General features: G+C 44.5%; 1 protein-coding gene across 6 annotated transcripts in view; it reads right to left on the reverse strand.

Moving 5' to 3' along the window:
• Positions 1 to 21,230, reverse strand: part of SIL1 (SIL1 nucleotide exchange factor) — a 314,302-nt gene that overhangs the window by 225,725 nt on the left and 67,347 nt on the right. The gene's annotated exons all lie outside the window — the stretch shown is intronic.

Here is a 21,230-nt window from a genome sequence, read left to right on the forward strand (position 1 = left end):
ACTGTGGGGGATGATGGCCAAAGACCCTAGGGATATGGGGACAATGATGGGGGTGGGGGGGAGGCAGGAGGGAATGTCCAAAGTCAAATAAAGTCTTGAGGAAGTGTTAAGGAACTATTCCTCTCCCTTTCATAGAAGATAGCTAAATAATAATAATAGTAAGATTTATGTACATAAATAAGAATATTTACTGGGAATTTGGGGTTGGTAGACTGGGAATTTGGGGTTGGTAGATGCAAACTATTACATTTATAATGGATAAACAAAAAGGTCCTACTGTATAGCACAGCGAACTATATCCAATCTCCTGGTTAAACAGAAGGGAAGGGGTCAGGGCACAACCTTTAAAAGAATGACATAACTATAAGACGTAACAAACTGATTACCAACTAGGTCCAGATAGCAGAAGATTCGACTTCCAGTAGACCTTGAGCCTCAGTATATGCTCACTGTAATAATTATAAAACACACGCAGCAGTGCCATGACAGTTCCGAGGCCAACCATCAAAGATCAAAAAGTGGGCAGTGGCCCAATTCCTGGAAATTTCTGCCCCTTCCCCAAAATAGCTGGAATAATCCTCCCACTCATTAGCCTATGAAATTACCCAGCCCATAAAAACTAACCACCCCATATTTCAGGGCCTCTCGCCTTCTGAGATGGCCCATACTCTGTCTGTGGAGTGTGTTTCTCTCCAAACAAATCCACTTCTTACCTATCACTTTGTCTCTCACTAAATTCTTTCTGTGATGAGACATATAGACCCTGAGTTTCATTAAGTCCTGAGACCAGGTGTGTGATCTCAATTAAAAGACCGTGAGTTCAAGTCCCAATTTGGCTGGGTTCAAGTCCCAAATCTGAGTTGTGTGGTTTCACTGGGATAAACCATAATGGAAAAGAATATTAAAAAAAGAATGTATAAATGAGTGTATAACTGAGTCACTTTGCTATATAGCAGAGGTTGGCACAAGATTGTAAATCAACTATACTTCAATAAAAATAAATAAAATTTAAAAATACCTCCCCCCCAAAAAAAGAATATTTACTAGGTACTAGGCACCAACTGTATATCTGACACTGTGCCAAGTGTTTGGCATGCAAGGTTCCATTTAAGCCTCATGGAATTATTCCAGAAGATACAATCACCATTTTTATTTTACAGATAAGAAAGCAAACTTATATTGGTGAAAGTCTAGCAGCCCTCCAAAGATATCAGGTCCTAATGCCTGGAACCTGCCAATTTACCTTACAAGAAAAAAAGGTCTTCACAGATGTGATTAAGGATCTTAAAACGATTATCCTGGATTATAGGCCCTAAATACAATCACAACGTTCCTGTAAGAAAGAGGCAAAGGGAGATTTGACACAGGCACAGAAGAGAAGGTGATGTGAAAACAGAGCAGAGAGATTTGAAGATGCTGAACTTAAAGAATGGAGTGATGAGGCCACAAGCCAAAGAATGCCAGCAGCCACCAGAAGCTGGAAGAAACAAGGAACAGATTTGCCCTAGAGCCTCGAGAGAGAGTGTGGCCCTGCCAACACCTTGATTTCAGCCCAGTGATACTGACTTCAGACTTCTGTCCTCCAGAACGAGAACTAGAATCTCTACTTGTTTTAAGTCTTCAGGCTTGTTTTAACCTTTTACAGCAGCCACAGGAAATTAATACCCCCAGCTAGTAGTGGCAAAGTCAGCCTTTGAACTTGGGTCCTTGTGACTCCAGGCCTGCACTCTTGAGCCCTGTGCCTTGCTCCTTGTCTGCACACAGCCTCCCCAAGCCAGACCTGTGCACTGATGGGTGGCCCTGCCGAGACTTGAAGTAATCGGCACCAGCACCTCCTCTATGGCAATGCCCCCAGAAAAGCCTCTCTCCCTCCTTCTCCCATATCAGAGCAAATGCTTATCAGAGGCAAAAAGAACGTCTTAGTGTTCTAATTATCAGGTATGGAGAGAAACAGCCCACAGTCCAACATCTTGATGAGAAAGCAAACCAAAGTGTCTAACAAAGGTTTTCATCTAATTTATTTGTTTGCACTTGACTGTTTTCCAGAACATCAAGAAGCTCCTAATCTCTGTTGCTTGCTCCATTTGGCCCGTGATTTATTCTTTCCCACACAAACACGTTTGGGGAAGAGTATCAGCTCCAAGAACTGTTCCCCTGCTTTCCTGTTCCCCACTTGATGACTTCTCAGGGAAACAGAGCGAAGGAGAGTGCCACACTCAGTCCCTCTGTTGAAGCCTTTGAGATGAGCAGTGGTGTGAGCAGGCTGGCACAGAGGTGCCTCAAGTTAACCAATTCTGAATTAACAAGCAAGATAATAAACACATTGTCAGGGCAAAGGTACTGCATCTCAAAATGCACTTTTTGAACCTATTCTGACAAGTATGGTGAGCTTTATTTATAACACTTCAAAGCGCAGGTGGCAAAACACAGCTGTATGTTTTATAAAAATAATGATGTCCTGGTATTGTAGGATATTGTGGCTGCTGTGGCTATTAAATCTTTGCAGAGGAGCCAGTAACAAGCTGGGGGCTTCTGGGAGAACAATCATCTTGCTGGATTAGCAAAGGGGAAGACTTGGGATTTACTAACGTAGTAAAACAATAGGTAACTCATTACAGTACCCAGAGTTCTCCTCCTTTCCTTTTTGCTACATGCTTTTTTCTCTCCCTCAACCTCCTATCTTCCTTCATGGTTTTTCTAGCAACCTCCTACCTTATTGCCTCTTGCCAAGAAGGTTCAATCTGATATTCCATCAGTATCTCAAAATAACAATTACAGCTAACATTTAGAAAGTATTTATTCACCAGACATTGGGCTCACAACAGCCCTATGTCATAGGTACCATTGTTATCCTCCATTACATATGAGAAAGCTAGACTCAGAGGGGTAAAGTCACTTTTCCAAGGTCACAGAGCTAATCAGTGGCAAAGTCAGAATTCAAAAGCAGATCTGACTCCAAAGTCCAAGCTCTTACCTATATCATACTGCCTGCCTCCCAAATGAACTGGGGGCCTTACTACTGTGACCTAGAGAAGATCTTAAGGAGACAAACCCACGTATCTTTGGCTTGAGGTTCCAACTGCTCAGAAAGCCTGGCAAAAACTGTCCAGAAAATTTCTTTCCTTCCCCATTTCTCAGAGACAATCATCTGGAAAATACAGTTAGTCCCAAAGAATCCTTGGGGGAATGCAAATGAACCTAAAAATGAAAGCACGTTTACCCCTTCCCCAAACGAACCAAAACTCCTGGATTTAGCAGTACCTGAAGGGAGCCCACCTCTGCTCCCTCCACCTGCCTGAATCTCACTCAGCAGGCTGTCACCAACAAGACCCTCATTCCACCACCAAGGGAATAACGGAGAGTCCCCAAGTCTTGGGAAGAAAACCAAAAACAAAGGCAAAAAGGGAAGGAATAAATAAGAAGAGAACAAAGCTCAAACTCCTATTTATTATGTATCAGCAGGTTCTGGTTTTTTTAACCTTCTTATTAAAATATTCTGGCTCCAAATTCATTTTCTTTGCTTAGTCCTAATTATTGCTTCAGCTCTCTTCAAATGGGCCCCCAAAGATGTTGAAAAATGTATCTGAAAGGTCACCTCCTTCCATGGGAATTGCAGGGAAACGCCCTGACATCTTGCTCCAAAATGCTATTTTGTAACTTCTTAGGATAATACCCTAGAATTAATCAGGGTAAAGAGTTCTCCATTTTCCCCGGCAACAGGGCTCACCAGGGCTAGGCAGGCAAGGGGAAAGAAAGATGGTACAGCAAGAGAAAAGCTCCCATTTCCTCATCTAGCAGCACAGGCACAAAACAGGCTCCCAAATGCTACCCAAATCACTAGGCTAGTACTGACATCAAATTCCAAAGCTACATGTCACATGAGGTGACACTGTACATTCTAATGGGGGAGGGGTCAGTAGGATGCTGGGAGATGAGGAACTGGAGTGGCAAAGAAAGAGAATGGAGAAGAAATGTAAACCATAAATTAGGGCCGGAAGCCCTGCTGCTTCTCCTGCTAAGAGCTGGCAATGACGGACTGAATCAACTTCCTAGGTAAGACCATGAAAGGGCATGTTAAAATAAATTGAGAGAGAAAGAGGAAAAAGATCAGAGGAGAGAAGGAGAGTCTTACTGCACCAGGTTTGCAATTTGTCAGCTCTCAGAGCTGCAGCTCTGAGTGGCAGGTTTTTTAAGGTTTATTTTAAGAGCTTTGAGGCCTTTGGGGGCAAAAAAAAAAAAACTCACTAATTCTACCTTTTTCAAAGTCTCCTGAATTTTGCTGTAATGGAGGGCATTTGCATGAAACAAGATGGATTCCTCTTAGAGAAGGGTCCATTCCTCAGAAAATGAATGTGTTCATTCATGTGCATGTGTGTGCATGCATGTGTAAGAGAAGAGAGACATTTGAGAGCTGTTTCCACAGTAGTCTATTATTCCATCAGATACACAGGTGAAGAACAAGGGGGGGGGCAGGGCTGGGGGGCCTGACCCTCCAAATCCTTGTGAACACAATAATTGGCAACTGGTTTTGAAGAAGTTCTTAGGATTTAAGGAAAGAAGAGAAAATCAATGCAAATCAAAATAAAAAGAGATACAAGTTGGTTTACTTTTTAAACAAAAAACAAAAAAAAACTCAATGCAAGAAAAGAGAGAAAGAGAGGAAGGAAAGGAAAGGAAAGGAAGGAAGGAAGAAAAAGAAAGAAAGAAGAAGGAAGGAAGAAAGAAAGAAAGAAAGAAAGAAAAGGAAGGAAGGAAGGAAGGAAGGAAGGAAGGAAGGAAGGAAGAAAGAAAGGAAGAGGTAGCCTGATAAGCTACCTGAAACGTAGGCCTGATATCACCACCCCTAGAGTTTGCGGACTCACTGGCTGATGCACCTTTAAATGACTCAGAATTATGGATGACAGTCAAAGTGGGGTGGGAGAGTATAACAGTGCATTTTACCCATCCCAACCACATTTCTACAATCGCACACACACACAAAAACACATGTTGTATAGCCTGGGGGAAAAGGAGATGGAGCCTAACATTTTACCTACAATCCTGGCTAGAAGAAAGCTGTGAAAATTCTGAAAGAAAATACTCCTTTGAACAAGAATTGCAGAAACAACAGAAGGACCAGGAAATAGAGAAGTGAGAGAAAATTAAAGGAATAGAGATCATCATTTAGCTCAGAAAAGACTGAAGAGGGGAGGTGAAAGAAGTGAGAATCATGATTTTTGAGCCCAGAGAAAGTTGCTTGAGAGAGCTACTTGCTGTTCTACCAAAAAGCCACCTTCTGGTATCAGAATCTTCAAATACTTGTCTTGCTGGCTTATAGCTGAAATTCTTGCATTAAAAAAAGTCACTAAAAAGTGGACTTCTAGATAAATTTAAACACAGATTAAAGATTACCCCAGATGGATAGAGGATGGTCAGTAATGATAGCAAGTTAAGACACTGACTTAGTAGTAACAAGAGTGACCAAATACCCCGAATTAACCACAAGTCTAAGCCCTTCACAGGAGGAAAATAAGGAGAGAGCTGACAAGGAACTATCCAATGTCTTCCTTTTCTGAGCTTATAAATAGTGAAGAGTCAACAATATCTAAAGCAGGTTAAGATAACCGTGTATAAGAGACAAGGAAAAGGAAAAGGCAGCTTTTGGTGGGAGAAAGGGAGCCTTGGAAATGAGTAAAGACCCAGTACTTGCAGGGCTATAGTTCTCAATAAACACAGACCCTTTTTAGGAATTTAAGCCCACGTCTGCTGGCCTACTCTGCTCCCAACACACTCTCCTGCTCATATCCATGTCTGGGATTTCATTCTCTAAATCCAGGCCCAGGTCTTTGAGCACTAGTAACATTTAGGACCCAAACATTTACAAAGATGGCTGGACTCCTGCTTCTTCCTTATTCTCGGAGCTTGGAGTGCTTCCCTAGCAAAGCAAAGCAGATTGCCTAGGACTTACCAGGTGGGCATAGCAGTACTGAGCCTACAGCCCCTGCAGCTCCCTAGGTTACAGGCCCTCTGCAAGGGGAACAGTTAACTGGTCCAGGTCTCACTCATGCCACTAACATTTGCCACGAAAAAACAGGGCACTGCCAGAAAGAGAAGCACTATCCCCTCTGACTGCTCCATGTCTCACCCTGCTACTCACTCACATTCTGTGAATTTGTATCTATCTGGCCATCGTCAATTTGTCAATTCTTGTCTAATACCCTTATCTAAGTACTTAGGTAGTATTGCAAAAACTGTCAGAGTGAGAAAAATCAGAGTGAGATAAATTTGCCATCATGGTCAGCTTCTGTGTTTGTTTTATTCCAAGCAAATGCACTAAAGCTTGCTTCCTTATAACAGAAAACCTAAAAATCAATGCCCAAAGCCCAATAACTACAAACTCCCCTTTCCAGTAACAAAATGCCTGGAAGAAAGAAAGCCACATAAAAGGAAGTCAGAGAAATATAGCCTCTCCCTAGAAGATTCCAATTAATGGTTGAGAGGAAGGGAGGGAGGACAATTAATAAGTAATGAGCAAGCAAGAAAATCGTCTTGATTACATTTATTTAGGAAACAAAGCATTATGAATGTGAGCACCTGTGTACCCAGTCTGAGTAATAACAAAATCCATTCTCATTTACAAGCTCATTCTTTCAATAAATGTTGTCTGATCATCTACCATATGCCAGGCACTGTTTCTACCACTGGAAATACAGCTGTGAACATGACAGCTGTTCTCACGTAACTTACATTCTGGTGGAGGGAGAACAGACAGTCAACAAGAAGCAAACAAGAAAAATATCAAACACTTATGTTACCATGACATAAGTAGTCACTTTAAACCAGAGAAAAGGAAGGGCCTTTCTCTTAAGTAACAGCAGAACTGAGATCTGAATGACAAGGAGTCAGTCAAGTGAACGTGAGGGAAGAGTATCCCTGCCAAAGGGTACAGTTGAAGCAAAGGTCCTCTATGTGAGGAACAGAAAGGAGGTCACTGTGGCAAGAACACAGAGATCGAGGGAGAGAGTGCAGGAAATGTGGCTGCCAAGGCAGGCAGGTGGGGATCTGCTCAGTAAAGGCCTATAACCAGGGTAGGGAGTTTGGATCTTATTCTAAGTATGATGGTAAGCCAGCAGAGAGTGAAAGGCAGGGGAGCTACATGGTCCTTAAGAACTTATTGTGGAAGTTGGTAGCTTATTCCAGGATGTAGACTGACTTTTGAAAAAATTTATCTGTCCCCAGAAGTTCCGAAGGGTTTCATTTCCCAAGAGACATGCTCAACTGTTTCTTAATCTATAAGTCATTGAAGATGTACTATGTCAAGGGCACTGTGCTGTTTTACATACATTATTTTATTCAAACCTCAACCAACACTACGAGTAGATATTATCATTTCCATTTTACAGATGAGGACGCCAAAGTTCATAGAGGAGGGGAAATGACTTGCCCAAGACCACACAGCATGTACAAGGCAGAGCCAGGGCTGGAACCCAGGTCAGTCTGACTTGAAAGAGCCGGGGCCCCCATCCACTTTGCTCTAATGATTCCCAACCCCTTTGCATTTGGGGGGTGGGGGGAGAGACAGTAGTTCTTTCGGGTGACCACTCAAACCTTCTGCTTATTTCTTTTCTTCTAACTGAAGCAGTCTCTCATATTCCCCAGAGGGGAACAAAGATTGGGGCCTGACTCCAAATACCTTCTCCAGGAACCTTCCCTAACAAACCAAATCCATTCTCACCATTCCATGCCCTTGGCCAGCCTTTCTTGGCACCTGCGGTCCCATCCATGGCTTCTCTACTTGATGGGGTATGAAGTCTTTGAAGGTACTATAATCCTCACCATTCACTGAGCACCTACCACATGCCAGGCGCATGATGTACATTATCTCATTTCATTCTAACTGCCCCAGCAGGTGGGTATCAGCATACCTTATTCAGATGAGGAAACTGAGTCACAGAAGTACTAGGACAGGGTCAAAAACTAGCAATTAGCAGAAGTGGAATTCTCTTTCATCCTACAGAATGCAGTGCACACGGCTTACTAAATGGTGAGTGAATAGAGGTACATATAAACTCATCATGGCAACCCCTACCCCCATGAATGAGGAAGAAAGCATGGACACAGGTCAGGGCCTGCACACTCTAGACCAACACATTTCATCTTCTCAGCCAGTGAAGGCGCCAATTCAGAGAATGTGAAAGACTCTGTCCTTCCTCCACCCTCACTTCCACCCCTGGAGGAATCAAATAAATCAAATTAACTTTCTTCAATACCTCCACTAAATACAATCCCATTACAAAGATCATTCCCCTCCCCACACCCAAGACCACTGGGGGGTATTTTACTTCACCAATTTGGTACTAAACAAACCTTTACAGAAAATACAACCCAGCTTATTTTTCATGGTCTCTTTTATGTCAACCACCTTACACAGTATTTTACAAAGGAAAAGTAGCAGCAACAATAGAGTGTTTCAAGAAACAAATAAAAGGGGACAAGGATGTTCACTATCAGAAATGGAAACTCAGAAGGCAACAAACAGACAAGGCTGCTCGAAATGGTGCAGTCCTAGCAAGAAGCAGGGTTACCTAACCAAGAGCTGAGCACCCCCACCCCCAAGCCAGGAGCAAACAGGAATCAAGGCATGCTGGAGGCTAGGGGCCGCAGGAGGAGGAAGAAGCCCACAGGAAGACAAAGCGTCACCAAGTGGACATCTGATCGGGATCCTCCCTAGGGGACTCCTTGTTTTACTGAAGCATGACCACACAGAAGAGCAGAAAAAGTGACCACAGGGACTTCCCTGGTGGCATAGTGGTTAAGAATCCTCCTGCCAATGCAGGGGACACGGGTTCAAGCCCTGGTCCAGGAAGATCCCACACGCCGTGGAGCAACTAAGCCCGTGCGCCACAACTACTGAGCCTGCGCTCTAGAGCCCGCAAGCCACAACTACTGAGCTCATGTGCCACAACTACTGAAGCCCACGCGCCTAGAGCCCGTGCTCCACAACAAGAGAAGTCACCGCAATGAGAAGCCCGTGCACCACAATGAAGGGTAGCTCCCGCTCGCCGCAACCAGAGAAAGCCCACGCGCCACAACAAAGACCCAATGCAGCCAAAAAAAAAAAAAAAAAAAAGTGACCACTAAACTGAGCACCTCAAAGCCAGGACATCTTTATGCCATGCCCAGCATGGAAAACAAACAAAATTAGCCAAATAAACCATAACAACAATTGTTATCACTTTTTATTCATCATTTACGTTGTGAAGGAAGCTAAGCACCTTTCATATAGTCTCACCAATACTTCACAACAACTACCCTGTGAGGTGGAAACTTATTATTTCCCAGTTAGAGCTAAGAAAACTATGGGTCAGAGAAGTCAAGTAACTTGTCCAAGATCACACAGCTTATAAGTAGTGAAGCAGAGATTCTAACTAAGGTCTGCTCAATTGCAAGGGTCATGCTCCTAACCACTATATGCAGCATGGCCTTCCAGCTGAGTAAGTGAAAGGAACAGTGGCCAAGGCTACAGTACTGCTGAGGAAGGGCTCTGATCGAGGGTCTGGAACCACCTACCATGCACCTAACTCTTGGTCTGACAGCGTGTGACTCTGACCCAGGCTTCTTTATACCACAGGTTCCTCCTGCATCTCAGTCTTCCTGGCTACACAGTGGCAAGAATGACTACAGCACATTTCCGGCCCTCCAGACACTGGCTGCTGCCAAGAGAGAACATGTGCACACCTGCATCAACCAGAACTGAGTGGTACACAAACTGCAGGTGCTGGCTTTCCTAACTTGGCACATCACATCTCAGGGAGGTGCCCGTGTCAGTGGCTTAAGCGGTGCAAGGTGAAAGGGGTAGCCCTTGCTCAGTAGTGACAGCCAACACAGGGATGGCAAGACAGCAGGTTACAAAGTGCTTTGTTGCTGTCACATGTTAACAAGCGACAGGCATGAAACCTCCAGGCCTTTTTCTGGGAAGATGGAAAAATGCCAAATGCCAGTACTGTGAGCCACCACGCCTGCTGAGTGGCCAGGTGGCCCCAACAACACACTGACGGTGGGCACTGAGAGAGGACTTGACTCAGGAGGAACAAGGCAACACGGCATGGGGTCGATCTCAAGATTACCATTTAGCTGACTGAAGGAAAACAAGTAACCTATTACAGTTATGTTCCTTTTCTGGTCTTCATTCTCACTCTCTCAAAACCCATCCAATGTTCCATCTAACAGAGTGATCTGTTCATAGTGCAAATTCAATCATCTCACCACCACAACCACGACTAACAACCCTCCAAAGGACTCTTCTAGTAAATACAAAATGCCTTGCCACGGCTGAACAGGCCTGCCCTTGCCAACCCCTCCAATCTGACCCTGTATCCATCTCCTCTCACTCTCTGTGCTCTGGCCACATTTTATTTCAGTTCCCCATAGAAGTCATGCTTCTTTGCTCCCCACCCCCACCCCCCCAGGAGGCTTTGTAAACGTTGGGCCCTCAACCTGAAATGCTCTTCAACCTCATGTTACTTTGCTTAGTAAACATCTGTTTGTTCTTCACAATTTAACTCAAACATCATTTCCTCAAGGAAGCTTTCCCTGATACCCTCTTAACCCCAGGATCAAGTCAAATCCCCTGTCAAATATTCTCATGGTACCACATTCCTTTCTTTCCACACATTTATTACAATCATAATTTTACATTTATGTATATGGTTATAATTTGACTTGATGTCTATATTCCTCAATACTCTAAGCAGGAACTGTATATGACTTGGTCACAAGTGTATCTCAGGGCTTACTACAGTGTCTGGAATGTAACAGACACTATATATATGTTTATTGACTGAAAGAAAAATTCAGAGAGAAGGAAAATGAAGCTCTGTCCAAATCAAAATGGTTCTGCTTAGAGAAGCTGTTCTCCTCTTGTGACCTTAAGACAAACTATTCTTCCCCTTCCCCCTTCCTCTTTCCCAAATTTCTTCCAGAAGTTACTTTCTATATCCTGCCATGGTAGCCATAGTGATAAGCTGGCCTACAGCCAAAAATAGTCTAAAAAGATATCACCTTGTCTGAGTACTCCAGGCTTCCAAAATAAAAGTCCACAGCAAAAGCCCAGGCATATAGAAATATAACAACCTTTACCCAGTAAAGAGACTGAGCCAAACAACTAGCAGCCTCTGCAAGAAACAAGTACTTCCCAAGGCAGGCAGTGCCCCCACGTGACCCACCCAAAGGAAAAAGGGGAAAGGAGCAAGGCTGCAGGCGACTGAGGCAGAAGCAGGGATACTATTCCCTGAAGGGATTTTAAACCCTATCTTTTACTCCCTGGATAAAGCAGAGATGTGCCCAAACATCAAATATCAAAAGTCTCCCTGAGAGGCAGCTTCAAAGTAGGTCTACAGATTGTGGCTCAGAGAAGCAACACCAGGGCCTGAAGAAACTCAAATAAAGCTCTAATTGAGGCCAAAATTCCTTTTAGAAGCAGGAGGGTCTTGTCCTTGCCCTTCTACTCTTTAGGATAGGCAGGTGGGGGTGGGGTGAAGGAAGCAGAAGCATTTACTGAGCTCTACTTAGTGGCAGGCATAGTGATAGGCACTTCAGAGACAGGGCTGTTAGTGAAAAACAAATGAGACATAGATGAGCACATACAAAGTCAGGCAGGTGAGGCTCAGCGAGGTTAAACTTGTCCAACAGCTAACGAGTGGCAAGGTCAGGAGCAAACCCAGGTCTGCCTGAATCCAAACACTCTTTTCTCCTACCCCAGTGCTGTCTTTGTGGGTCATCTATGAGCCCAGCTCACCCCTTCACCACCACCTTCCTATCCAGAGTGGGAATGCAGCTCCAGCAAGCTCTCTGGGTAAGGAGAGGCTGTCTTCTGCAAGCACAGCCCACCACAATTAGTATGTATGCATAAATGAGGTACACCCTCCCCCCCCAGGTATGGAATACATTTCACTGTAGGGAGCAGAGCTCATCACCTGTAGCTAAGAAGATGAGGCTGGGTTTTCTGAAAATCCCAAATGGGCCCACAGGGATGAAATCTCTCTCTGCCTTTCCTAGAACCCACTGCTGCTGGATGCTAGGATGGTAAAATTTAAACCAAAGGATGGTGTATGCTCCATCACACCATGAGAAAGACAGTACCTTTAAGGCAGACAACCCTAGCTGAAGTTTCCATAGCCCCTCTAGCTATGCAGAGAGGGTAGCAACTCAATACCTGAATCATTCACATCCACACAGCATCTCTTACAAGATTAAGCACCCATTCCCTGTGCTATAGTTCAAGGTTAACCCTTCCCTTGCACTCATTACAGGATCTGCCTCTTATCAGATGCTATGCCAGCTGATTATTATGATAACTATTATGCCATTATAACAACATTATTGCACTTTTTTCCTGCACTTAACATCTGTTGGCTGATAGGTTTAACTGGTACATAAGCAATAATTACTCAGTGCTCTCTCCTTTCCAACCTCTAGTGTGACTCTTAAAGCTAAATCCAACTGCAGCAAATGCCCAGCCCCAGCAGCAGTGGGAAACATGGCTCATGTGGGCTCAACCACCATATTTCCAGCGGTCACAGTGCCAGAAACAGAGGCTCTGCTAGGTCCCTAATTGTTGACACACTCCCCCATTCCTGGGAAGGTGATGGAATTTGGGGGAAACACCAAGCAGCAAGCGATTTATTGTTGAAAACCCCTACAGGGTCAGAGGAGTCATGTACAGGCCTCAGTACTGCCGAGGGACAAGCAGTACCAAATCACAATGTTACACACCACAGCAAGAGAAGGAGGAAAGGAAAATGCATTTCTCCACTGGGAGCTCTCAAATAAATGGTTCCCACAGAGCCATTCTGCCTGCTTCCCTATATACACTTCTTGGCAACTGCTGGTAAATTGGCAACAGAAAGAGGAAGAGGGAACAGAGGGCTATCTTCAGGCCCCATTTTGAAGCTAAGAAATCCGTCAACCTGGCTGCTGGGCCTTCTTCATGCAGAGCCCACTAGGGGCCAGGATGCAGCCTGGAGTCCAAAATGGAGAAGCAAGTCCCACTTCTGGTCAGCCAAAGCCCCTGACACAGTATATACATGTGACTATATATGTCACGCTATATATGACAAAGTAGAGAAAGATGTGAGATTCTATGACTACAGAATATCAATATGCCTGAATTACACATTAGCTTTATTAAAGAAAAGGCAACCCATAGCGAGGCTGCATAAAAAACACATGATAAAACAAACCCCACCAGGAGACCAGGGCTGCCCCTCTTTGTTCTCTACCCTGTAATACACAGGGCTCTTTTTTTTTTTTTTAAAGGCGGAGAGGGGGCGGAAGGTTATTTGAATTTAAATTACCCATGAACACTATAATCTGTGTGCAAGGAGAAAAGGAACATTCAAGAGTGCCAAGCGCAGGCCTTTGGGACATGTGTGGCCGAGGCAGTAATAGCCCACAGGGCTTTCTCCTTCAGCCTCAGCTTGCTACTCTCATCACTTGGGAGCAAGCAAGCCAGCAGGCATGGCCCAGGCAGCACAAAGAGGCACTGTCTCCTAGGTCTAGGGAGAAGATTGTCCCCTCAGAAGGAAATTAGTATGAAGCAACAAAAAATGCACAAGACCAGTCATCCGCAGAAGTAACCCATCTGAGAAGGGAGTTTGGAAAGGTGTTTCTGTCTCTCACCACTCTATTCGCATGGCCAAGCAGTACCTGACACATAGTGGGTGCTCAGCAAAAAACTAGATTTGGGGCTTCCCTGGTGGCGCAGTGGTTAAGAATCCGCCTGCCAATGCAGGGGACACAGGTTTGAGCCCTGGTCCGGGAAGATCCCACATGCTGCGGAACAACTAAGCCCATGCATCATAACTACTGAGCCCGCGTGCTGCAACTACTGAAGCCTGCACACCTAGAGCCCGTGTTCAGCAACAAGAGAAGCCACTGCAATGAGAAGCCCGCACACCGCAACGAAGAGTAGCCCCCACTCGCCACAACTAGAGAAAGCCCATGTGCAGCAATGAAGACCCAACGCAGACAAAAATAAATAAATACATAAATTTATTTTTAAAAAAACTGTAGATTCAGTGGTAGCCAGAAAGCCTCCTTAGGTTGGAACAGATTGAGAAGAGCTAGAATCTAGTTGTTCCTACTGTAACCTGTGGTAAAAGAATGACTGTGGTCTGCAAAAGATACATAAAAGGGAATCTAGAGAATAAAAATGAATCTCTCTCCAATACATTCCTGGTGCCCGAACAGACTGACAAATGTATTTTGGTCAGAATACAGATATAGCCCTAGAAGGACAATGCTGCGAGGAAAGAAGAGGAGAGAGAAGGAGACAGGGGAATAAATAGGACAAAATATTTACTGAGTGCTTACTATGTACATATCTGAAAACCCCAGGGGGGTTTTACAAATGAAGAAATAGGAGCAGAGAGGTTAAATAACTCATCTCAAGTCTCACAGCTAGTATACGGTTTGAATCCAGGTATATCTTATCTACAGCCAAGAGCTTTCCACCATGCTTCACCCTGACTTCCTCCAGAGCTGAGTTGGCTCCCAGCTCACCTTTCCTATAGTGGAGACAATGCTCCTACCTGTGCACACAAATCAACTTGGTAGTCATGTTTCTCAGAGTTAATTAGTTAACTGAAACTGTAGCTTGATGGTCTCATGAATTTCATATGCTTAAGAGAGCCCACTGGAACTTAAACCTGGGTGAACAAGCTGAGTTTCCAGACCTACAAAGCTGCCAACCTGGGCTTCCCTGGTGGCGCAGTGGTTGAGAATCTGCCTGCTAATGCAGGGGACACGGGTTCGAGCCCTGGTCTGGGAAGATCCCACATGCCACGGAGCAGCTGGGCCCGTGAGCCACAACTACTGAGCCTGCGCGTCTGGAGCCTGTGCCCCGCAACGGGAGGGGCCGCAATAGTGAAAGGCCCGCGCACCGCGATGAAGAGCGGTCCCCACACCGCGATGAAGAGTGGCCCCCACTTGCCGCAACTAGAGAAAGCCCTCGCACGAACCGAAGACCCAACACAGCCAAAAATAAATAAATAAAGTAGCTATAAAATTTAAAAAAAAAAAAAAAAAAGCTGCCAACCAGTGAGGCCTTGACTAAGCCATCAGCTGGTACATATCTCTATAACAACTCTCTTCAGCATAGCACAGGTTAGGGCTAGGTGCATAAAGATAACCTGAGCATGCTCTCTGCATGCCCCCAATAAGTTCTCTTCAGAGACTGCAAAGGAGGTACCAGGAGCCTCTTCCACTCTGAGCTGTGTCAGTAATGCACAGAATTCTCTTTGAAGGCAACCTTATTCTGATTTAAGTAAGAACAGAAAAGGTAAAAAGTCAAAGATTTCTGCTTAGTTCTTAGAAGCAGTTGAGCCTTCCCTCCATGGTGCTCACTGCCTTTCTGGAGCTTCCAGAGACCTTCCACACCCATGACACCAGGGGCAGCAGACTGAAAAGGGTAAGATGATTTTCTTTTCTTACTTACTTACTTACTTATTTATTTATTTATTTATGGCTGCATTGGGTCTTCGTTGCTGTGCGCGGGCTTTCTCTGGTTGCGGCGAGTGGGGTAGCACTACTCTTTGTTGCGGTGCGCGCGGGGGCTTGTCATTGCGGTGGCTTCTCTTGTTGTGGAGCACGGGCTCTAGGCGCGCGGGCTTCAGTAGCTGTGGCACACGGGCTCAGTAGCTGTGGCTCGCGGGCTCTAGAGCGCAGGCTCAGTAGTTGTGGCGCACGGGCTTAGTTGCTCCAAGGCATGCGGGACCTTCCCGGACCAGGGATGGAACCCGTGTCCCCTGAACTGGCAGGAGGATTCTTAACCACTGCGCCACCAGGGAAGTCCCAGGGTAAGATGATTTCCAATGTTGTATTCTGAGGAGACCAGTGGTGAGGATCAGCCACTGTTTCTAATGGAAGTGAATACCCTGGACAAACTCAGGGGAAACTAAGAAGTACTAAAACACACTGTCTCTCATGGTTGTCTGTTTATTTTGCCTCCTGTATGAGGGCTTTCATCAGTTAAAATAGTTTTTTTCAATGCTTAGGGAAGCTGACAATTCACCCAGGTGCACAACAGCTGCTGGGAAGACCTGTGGGAAGGGACCACCCGGCAAAGGCAGGCTGTGTATGGTGAGGAGGGTCTCCCAGGGCACTCCCAGGGAGTGCCCTACATGCCAAACCATATGTTGTCAGGATATTAATCCAAACCCATCTTGCGCACTTTACAATGTTTACTCTCTCTGGGATGTGGAGCAAAAATTATATCCAAGGACTACATGAGTCCTTCCAATTCTATTCCATACTTACTTCTTTGCTCAAAAGATTTGTAACCTGGAAACAAAGCCCTCTGCCTAATAGCAGCAATAATACTCAGCAAAGAACAGAAAACCAGACTGTCAATTCAAGCTTCCCTAAAAGGTATCGCCCCAATGGAGCCTTAATTTACCCTATCTAGAAAATGGAGAAACCTACTATTGACCCCTTTTTTCCAGAGAAGACAGGCCTATGTAACTGAGATTCCTAAAGAGGGAAAAGCTAGAGCCGAAAGAGGAAAAAGAAAACACCACAGCTCCACCCCCTGCCCCTACTGCAACAGTTCTGAAAACCTGTAAGAGAATTCCAAAAAGAGAAGACTACCTCACTGCCATAAGAACTTAGAGCAAGGGGCATGAATGTAAACTAAGGCTACCCGGAACAGTCACAGCTCTACCCTGACTAGCTATATGGCCCCAAGTAAGTCATTCAGACTCCCCAAACCTCAATTTTTCACCTCTATAAAATGGGGATGTTGTAAGGATCAGATAAAACAATGTATCCAAAAGCCCTTTAAAAACAGTAAAATGTTGGGCTTCCCTGGTGGCGCAGTGGTTGAGAATCTGCCTGCTAATGCAGGGGACACGAGTTCGAGCCCTGGTCCAGGAAGATTCCACATGCCGCGGAGCAACTAAGCCTGTGCGCCACAACTACTGAGCCTGCGCGTCTGGAGCCTGTGCTCCACAACAAGAGAGGCCGCGACAGTGAGAGGCCCGCGCACCGCGATGAAGAGTGGCCCCCGCTTGCTGCAACTAGAGAAAGCCCTCGCACAGAAACGAAGACCCAACACAGCCATAAATAAATAAATAAATAATAAAAATAAAGGAATTCCTTAAAAAAAAAAAAACAAACAGTAAAATGTTGAACGTACTTTAGGCCTGATTGTCATTCTAAGACCCCTAAGTGAGAAACCCTAAAACACTTCTGGGGACCAGAGAAGCAAGGCTGCCACCTCTGAGAGGCAATCTACAGTGACTGGGTCTAGGTGTTTACAAAGAGACCCATGCTTCAGGACTAAAGAGAGAACAGAGAATTTGAAGAGGAGATCAAACTTAGGCTTGCTCAGGTACATTAAAAAAATAACAATATATGTACATGGTTCAACTTAAAGAAAGCACACAAAGGTATACAATGAAAAGTCAGTCTCCCTCCTCTCCTGTTCTCCAGCCACACAGGGGGTCTCACCAGAGACAACCACTCTTTTCAGTTTCTCATGTATTCTTCCAGATATTCCAATCAGCTAGTTTCTACCACAAATGAGGATACCACTGGTGGCAACACTTTCAGACCCTCAAGTAATACCAAGCAGTAAGCACTGCCGTGGGCCCTTAGAGACTATGAAAAGAACAGGATAGCCAAAGGAAAGATAAGGCCCTGCAAGAGGCTCCATTGAGGTACAGATTTCCTTCTGGCTATTACACTGCTTTGCCCCTTGGCTGACCACATTTAGGCAATGATTTTGTACAATATATTTCCCTTTCGGTTGTGCTTGCTCATCCAGAACCCCTTCTCAGAGAAGCCATTAACAGGAATGGTCTCTGGGACTTTGCACTGTATCAGCCTGACCACCAGGCCCTTCAAAGTTGACAGAAGCAAGAACAACCATCAAACCTGCCTCAGCCGAGGCTGGGCAAAAAGAGCAAAAATCACATATGTCCCCAGGACACCATCTTTCTGGGGACAGAATACAAGGGAGGATGAAGCCCAGACCGTGCATGGTCTCTGCAGGACTCAGCTCAAGAAACTAAGTCACTACCCACAGAAAGTCACAGGATGCTCTCAACCAAAGCTAGGCTTTCACCAAAACTCCCTCAAAAGCTTTCAGATTATGCCTTCCCCTCCCTTTCTTCTTCCACAAGGAACTTAAATGTGTGAAATTTCAGCCTCTACCCAAAGGTCACAAATGGATAGTGTATAGGTCAAATCTATACCATAGATGTGCTTTGGTAGTCCTTCGGGATTTCACATTAAAATCTGGATTTCTAGCTTCTCTTGTAATGTGAGATGAGGAGGCCACTAAAGCCACACTCACCCATGGCAATAATGGGCTGAGTAGCAGCTGTCCCCCATGGAGCTCATAAGCACTCCGGTTTGACACAGCCCAACATTCCCTGCTGCCTCACGCTGTTTCTGACCCAGCCCTGGAACATCTTTGAGTTGGAGACCCCTGGCCAGTGAGTGACAGAGAAGGCTGATGAACTGGTAGGCAGAGGAATTAACCAAATGGCTGGATTCCTGGATCCAAAAGCATGTATTAAACACCCTCTATGTGCCAGGAATTGTGCTGGGGGCTGGGTACACAAAGAAGAAGAATGAGGGATGCAGTTTCTGCCCTCCGAGAATTTCTAATCAAGTTGGGAAGATAAGACTTACTCTAAAGAATCAGACTGTTTCACACAAAGGGCTCTGGGAGTTGAGTGTGCCAGACTCACTGTGATTAGGGACCAAGGAATATTTCAGGGAAGAACTGAGATTCGAACAGAACTGTTAATCATTTCTCAGGCATTCATGTATTCATTCATTCAACAAGCATTTATGGTGTCCATGTTACACCCAGCATTATGCTGGAGACAAAATAAAGCACGCCCATGTCCATGAGATGCTCATACAATAAGAGACAAAGCAATAAACCAGGATAAAGTATGCTGAATTCTATAATCAAAGTGTTGCTATGGGGATACAGATGAGCAGGTATAAGGCAAGGCTGACTGAAGAAGGTGGATCTGCAGCATAAAGTAGGAAACTAAGCAGAGAGTACTCTGGACAAAAGAACTGGCAGAGACGCAAACATGCAGAATGATTACAGGACCACGTGGATCAGTTTACCAGGAACAAAGGGTACTTGTGTGTAACGGTACAGGATATAATTAAAGTAGTAGGACAGGGATACACCGTGATAAGCATGAACACCAGGACAACTGATACATATGGAATTTATTTAGCAGCCAGTAAGTGCCACTGAAAGCTTCTAAACATGAGTGTTCTCCAATCAGCACTGTATTTAGGAAGACCCTAACGGGCAGTGGTACACAATGTCCTGGAGGAAGCCTAAGTAAAAGATAGGAGGAGGCTCCTATAAAAACTCAGGTACAGCTCCAGGAAACAGAGGAAGCAGTAACACTAGACGAGAAAGATACTGCAGAGGCTTGTCCCAAATTTTAAGACAATGGCATTTCTTTGAAAACACTCTTTAATTTCTGGGGTTTTTTACCTATTCAGACTGGTCTTGCCCCCAGATGAGGTTTTACCCTATTTGCTTCATTCAGAGAAGTAAAGCACAGGCTATAGTTATGATGCTCAGGATTTTTAAAACCCCAGCTTGAAATCAATATAATGGGGGGCAGTAACTTCAGGGGCTTCTTCCCCCCTCCCACCTCCACTGCTACACTGAACCAGTTGCAAATCTCACAGGAAAAGAGAGCCAACTTGAGCACAAAATCCGGGTCAGTGTATTTGACTATGCCTCTCTGACCTTGCACAAGGCCAGAAATGGGCATACAAATCAGAAGAAAGCTGTGACAGAAGTCAAAGTCCCCTTAATGAGCTAATGGCTTCATGTCTGGCTGAAAAGCAGAAGGCAAGAGACAAGGAGAACACATTGCCTCAGAGGGCTGCAGGCAGACTCTGGACCAGCCAGCCCTGCTCCATTAAAATCACCATGTCAGACACTGCACAGGAAACAGAGCCCCCTGACTGGGGCAGCCAGTTAGAGAGAGCCTCAAAAAGGTGAGAACTAAGCCGAGTAAGGATAGAGATGGCAGAGAAGCTGCAAACTTCCTTGCTGTTCACAACTTTTAGTTATTTAGCATGAGCATGATCAGTGTGATTGATAGGAATAATAAGCCAACCAACAAACACAATGATACGATGGTTAAGATCACACTTGCCCAGTCAGCATAACTTACCCTCTAACCAGGTCAGGAACTGGAAACTGCTGTTGCTGTCATTATTGATAATAATATATAGAGCACTTACACTGTGCCAGAGGATGCACTTTCTGCAATTCTCAATTCAGTTACAAAAGTAGCTATTACTATTCCCATTCTACAGATTATGAAATCAAGGCTTGGAGAAAATAAGTAACTTGTTCACAATCTGAAATCTAATAAGTAAATAGCAGAGTAAGAAACCAAGTGAGCTGACCCATGAGTGGGTTTTTTTTTTTCAATTGAAGTATAGTTCATCTATAATGTTGTGTTAGTTTCAGTATGTATATATTTATTCTTTTTCAGATTTTTTTCCATTATAGGTTGTTTGTTTGTTTTGGCCTCGCCACACGGCATGCAGGATCTTAGTTCCCCAACCAGGGATCGAACCCATGCCCCCTGCAGTGGAAGCACGGAGTCTTAACCACTGGACCACCAGGGAAGTCTCTCCATTATAGGTTATTACGAGATACTGAATATAGTTCCCTGTGCTATACAGTAGGTCCTTGTTGTTCATCTGTTTTATATATAGTATGTGTACCTGTTAATTCCAAACTCCTAATTTATCCCTTCCCGCCCCTTTCCCCTCTGGTAACCATACATTTGTTTTCTATGCCTGTGAGTCTGTCTCTGTTTTGTAAATAGGTTCATTTGTATCATTTTTTTTAGATTCCACATATAGGTGATATCATATGATATTTGTCTTTCTCTGTCTGACTTACTTCACTTAGTATGATCATCTCTAGGTCCATCCATGTTGCTGCAAATGACATTTCATTCTTTTTTATGGCTGAGTAATATTCCATTGTGTGTGTGTGTGTGTGTGTGTGTGTGTATATATATATATATATATATATATATATATATATATATATATATATATATATATATAAAACACATCTACTTTATCCATTTATCTGTGTTGGGACACTTCGGATGCTTCCATGTCTTGGCTATTGTAAACAGTGCTGCTATAAACATTGGACCCCTGAGTGGTTTTAA

Source organism: Balaenoptera acutorostrata, chromosome 2 (genome assembly GCF_949987535.1).
Source record: "Balaenoptera acutorostrata chromosome 2, mBalAcu1.1, whole genome shotgun sequence".
Lineage (NCBI taxonomy): Eukaryota > Metazoa > Chordata > Mammalia > Artiodactyla > Balaenopteridae > Balaenoptera > Balaenoptera acutorostrata.